Raw genomic sequence first — 5,799 nt, 5'->3', positions numbered from 1 at the left:
AAGAGAAGCATGTCAATTTATTATACGTGCAAGATCCGCGCGAAGACAATGTGGGTTATTTTGTCTGGATAAAAAATCTATCCCGCCTGGTGGGTTCACAACTGAGCAAACATAATAGAAAAAATACATTTGCGATCGGTATGTATATTATATAAAGATAAATACTCTCGTATTATATAAAAATAAATACTTTCTGCAAAATTAAAATTTTTTTTCTATGTAGGTGTTTGCACTATTTTTTATTTTGCGAAAAGCTGCAATCGCACGCTGTAGACTGCCAGAATATAAATGACTACGCCATCACATTGCCGACTGAAAAGGACAAGTGGCTAAACTTCCGGAATGTTAATCACAAGGAACGAGCGCCTTTCGTCGTCTACGCTGACCTGGAATGCGTACTGGAGTGGCACCGTGGTGCTGTTTGGAAGCAAATTATCGCAAAGATCAATAATTGAGATTGTATTAAAAAAGTATAGACGATATTGTGAAAGTATATTTGTAACAAAATTTATCGTGATTAGCGATTAATCAGTGAAAAAAGTATTACATATTTGATCAATCTTCATTTAACATTTAACGAATACTACTATGACAATTTACATTCCAAAAGAATTTCTATTGTTGTACATCACCGTCGTACATCAATCTCAAAAGAATTTATAGACTGCATATGTGGTACAAGAATTCGTATAAAGAAATCTTGGGATCAAAGTTTAAAAGAGCATCTTTTAAATTGTCTTCGGTCAGACATAATAAAAAACAATATACGATCGTATTAAAGATTTCCATCTACAAGAATGTTTCAGAATTGACAAAGTCATTTGAGATAATGTACATTATATCGCGTTTGTACATCTTTTATTTATTACATTTGTTTTTACAGACAAGAAAGTATTTTTATAATTCGCAATGGCGCTGGTACTTATTAGTGTGCTAAATGTTCGAGAATTTCAGTCGCGTCTTGCAATAAGTCATTTGTTAGGTCGTTTGTCAAAGTCGTCTGTTGTGTATGAGTGTTTTGGATTTTGTTTGTGATTTTTTTGTTTTGATTATTTTGGGATTATACTTAGATCTTCGCCTGGATCTGTTGCTTGGTGAGTTAATTTATTCATCGATAAATAGTTTAAAGCGGTTCGCGTATATGCGTATTTTCCTCCGTCCCGTTTTTATTGTGTAGTTAACGTCATTGTGTTGTAACCGTGAATCGTGCTTTCAAATTATTTGCGCGGATAGCCGCGGGATTTAGGGTCCGGGCGGTGGACTCAATGAGTAAAGAGACAAGTGTTATGTTCGGTTAATAATATAGTTTATTATATCTAAGGTGAATATCCTACGCTACTATAATACAGTGCCCTACTCTACTATGTACAGATATTGCCCCGTATTGCGGGGAGCGAATGTCGCTCTGATTGGTTGCGGTGGTGGCCGGTCTCGGAAGTCGCGGCGCTCGTGGCAGTTGCTGCTGTGCGGTGTGCGGCGGCGCTTGTGTCGGTGGTGGCGGTGCCGGGATTGGCCCTTCGCTTCGGTCGCGCCGGCGTGGTACGGAGCGTCGCTGGTATTGGCCGTGTCGATCGTCTCGGCGCCGCGATTGGCTACGGCGGTGCGCGGCTGCGCGGTGCTCGCGGTGCGGTAGACGGCGCAGCGCGTACTTCGGCGGAGTCAGCTGTTTACCGGTATCAGCTGTTCGCGTGGTCGGTGATCATCCCGCGAGGATGATCTTCGCGGTGCCGGTTATCCCCTCATTCCGGGGTCCCCAGCGGTGGTGCAGGACCACTCACCTCGTGGCCGGGACGAGGATCGGGCTGGTGTGTCGTCGGTCACTTCGCGACTCGGGAGACACTCACTGCGTGTCGACGGGAATTATAGGTTAGGTTTGCACTCAATCCGTGCTCTAGGAGGCCAGGCTCAATCCACCCGGAGGTACGATCAGCTCAGTCCGCTGATCGGGAAGATCTGCCTTCTCTCGATCGGTGGAGGGTTTTTATACCCTCCACAGGATGACGAGAGGGGCAGGAAAGTAAGGAGCGGGGTGCCTACACGAGGTAGAGGGTAACGGCCTTGAACGTTTTATTTATTTACTGGATAGGACGGGAAGAACGCACTGTTTTATGGTTTTATGTTGAACCCTTTATTTTGCCACTATCGGTACAACGACCATCTTAGATCTCTGGTTTGGTTCGCACTGGTGCCAACAGATGCAAAAGTAAGATTACGAATCGGCGAGAAAGCGCCGCGTCGGTCGCGCCAAGAGTCCTGCATCACTGGTCAAAGCGCGCAATATTCAAACATTACAATATAACGCAACAAGGCGCTGGATATTAATCCAGAACTCACATAAATCAGACAGGCCTCATATGTTTTTACCGGCTTATCCCGGTCGCGGATAACGGTTCGTTACAGTGTTTCTCGATTATCTTGTACGGTTCGATCCATTTTGCATCCAGTTTTTTTGATCAGCCGCGTCTTACCGTCTTGTCACAAAGTAGGACTTTTTTTCCGACCTAAAAAATTGCTGGCTTTGAATTTTTGTCGTATTGCTTCTTCGCCTTTTGCTTTTCCTCTTCTGCCTTTCTTTCGCTATTTTGCTTGAGGCTCTCAGTTTTTCTCGTAATTCCTGTTATAATCGGGGGCAGCGGTGGGATCCACTGTCGAAAAACCTGGAAGGAAAATACTCCTTAACGGACACAGAGCCAAGAAGAGAACAGCCAAGAAAGAAAAGCGTGGAAGCCGATCAGAGCGAACCTGCGTATAACCGGGGAGGGTACCTCCGCGGTCACTGGCCTTTGGTCAATGCACTTGCTTAGCCAGCAATTGCTAGCTATGCAGATTCCATCCCAAAATTAGGAGATTTTGGGTGTTGTTTATTAAGCAACCGGTGCATTGCCCGGTGCGACGCCCGATAGGCCATTTGATACCTTATATCGCTTGCGACATTTCTTGTGTGAGTGCATCACACTCACAACAGTGTGAAGGGGAGTGTTAATTAATATTACAACGTTATTATTCATTAATGAGTATCAGATCGTTTGGATTTTGCTTATATCTGCTGTACCCCCCCCCCCCCACACACACGGGATCAGACTTTTTCCACGTCCACGCCGTTGATTCTGAGTAACGCCAAGAGCAGTATTATACACACGTGCGCGCACGCACGCACGCACGCACGCACGCACGCACGCACGCACGCACGCACGCACGCACGCACGCACGCACACACACACACACACACAAACACACACACACACACACACAGAAACAGAGAGAGAGAAAAAGAGTATCACAAACATTTATACATGCAAATATATATGTATGTATTGTTGTGCCTTGCGGTACAACAAATGATTTTTGCCGTACCTTGCGGTGCGACAAAAAATCTTTAGAGATTCGTTGCCCAAGGAGTAGGAACTCGCGGAAAAAGGCGGCTTTTGTTGGCAGGGTTCTCAAATCACTGATTTTAAGTGAATTTAATAAAAAGGTTTATTCTGTTTGTAATGTACAATAGCGGCGGTCGGCGAAGGTGCCGCGTCGAGTTACACTTGATTAGATACGGCGCGTGACTCGGAGTTAACGGGTCGTCTCTTCGCTCGCTCGAGGTTTGCTTGTGGCTAAGTCCCGAACTCGTGCGTATTTTACTCGCGCGGGCCGTACGTATCGGCTTGATAGCTTATCACTGATCCCACGGGCCGCTGTTCGGCAGCAGCTTAAATAGTGTCGCGGATTTGATTATTAGTGGGGGCATCGGGCCCTCCGCATGACCATATATGGTCATTCCCGCACGCATCCGGCGCGCGGGAAATATTCGCGAGCTTAGCCACAATTGCCAAAATGCAGGTATGCATTTCCGGTGGCATGATTGTTGCTAAGCTGGCTTCGCTAAATTCCTTAAGGTGGCTGGTGCGTTGACCAGTGCGATGACCGGCCGGCAGCGCACGAGGCATATGTCACCTGACACCTTGTGATAGCGAGCCTTCCTCGGCGAGCTATATGATAATTTTAATATTAATATTCTATATTATTTTATAATATAATTTTATTGGTTGCGAGTGTTTCGCTCACAACAGTATACATATGCGAGCAAGTTGACAAGTGCACGCAGTAAACCTTAAAATAGAAATTTTCAAAAATTTTTATTTCCCAAACTAGACATAGAAGGAACGCAGAAATTATAATTTTTCATTAGGGCCATAAGTACTACAATATATAAAAAATTTAAGGAAATTGACCAAGCTTTTTTTTTCATAAATTGTGAGGGGTCCTTTGGAAAAAGCACACAATCTAGCATCCAATTCTGAATGCTTAGTGTAGCGATATTTTACAATTGAAGATTTCATCGCAAACTGTAATTTTTGTGATAAGACACGCAAAAGTTATTACATGAAATTCTCAAATGAACATCTGAGATGTCACCATTCCGAAAAAGTACAAAAATTGCTCCAAAAATTTCGAAAAGAAATTAATGCTATTGCATTTTATTATAAATTTGATATGGACACACTTGAGATGACATGTACTCAATGTAAAAAAAGTTTTAATTATTCGATGGAAATACGTGAGTTAACCTCACAAATGAGGTTGTATTAAAAAAGTTGTATTAAAAAAATTAATGAAATTGTATTAAAAACACAAAAGACGCAATCTGATACGGAGCCGACAACGTACGCGTACCAGCATCAGGTATTCAGTATCGGATATTACGTGCAATGCTCGTATGACAACGCGTTATCCATGTACCGGTTTCGTCGCGATAAAGATTGCATCACGTGGTTTGCCAAGTGTTACATGCAGGACGAGCACGCGGCCAAATTATGAAATCGCGGCTACTGCCCTGTACTCTGAGGTGATTATGACACGTGAAACTGGACAAATTTACAAAATTAACAGACCGGATCTTCAGAGATCGCGACGATAGTAGCTTCAATAAAGTCAGTTGGAAGATCGTCGCTCTGTTCAAGATAACGCAGGAATCCTTCAAATATGCTAATACAGGCGCGACACTTGTGTAAGATACTGCGGGTGGCTAATAATACATTACAAACCGAGCAGTATTCTTGGCAGTCACCGAACCCGATATGTATGTAGTGGCGCAGTTTGTATGTGTAAAGCAAGTGGGTCTCGGGGGGAGCTTGGAGGTAGCAATTATCGCACAAGTAATAAGTTTTATCAATACGATGTTGATAGAACAATGACGCGGTGCAGCATGCAGTGCTTATCCAATCAAAATAGCCGCGCGTGATAGGCATCGGCTTGACCAATCCGGGAGACGAATAGTTAATAGAATTAGTAGGGCACATTTTCACGGAACATTGCGAACGCGAATGGGAATTTATTATTATTAGAAATGTGTGAGTTGTTATCCTACCTTTAGGTGACTCTCTTGATTGGCTGTCAGCTTGGTCGGCTCAGGAGGCGTCGTGTTGTGGCTACCCCTCGGTGTAGACCCTTCTGTGATTGGACGGTCGCAGGAAATGGTCTTCACAGTTATGGTGAACTCGCGTGATATATGTTGAACGTGATTTAAGGAATGTTGAAATTGAATAACGAATTCGAGTCACTGAATCTATCAGTTTATTATAAAAGTAAAATTATTGGTTACAATTACACTTAAGGTTAAATTAGAATATAAAGTTAAGTAGCTAAACAATTATACTAAATTAATTATTTAAGACTTGAATTAGAATTAGAAGTAGAATTAGATTTGGAATGGAATTGGAACTTGAACTAGAAAAGTGAACCGCTCGCGAGAACTGATTACTTCTAACTGCGCGCCTTATTCTAAGACATGGCGTGGGGACGCCGCTT

Source organism: Monomorium pharaonis, chromosome 1 (assembly GCF_013373865.1).
Source record: "Monomorium pharaonis isolate MP-MQ-018 chromosome 1, ASM1337386v2, whole genome shotgun sequence".
Classification (NCBI taxonomy): Eukaryota; Metazoa; Arthropoda; class Insecta; order Hymenoptera; family Formicidae; genus Monomorium; species Monomorium pharaonis.
This window is presented reverse-complemented; position numbering follows the sequence as displayed.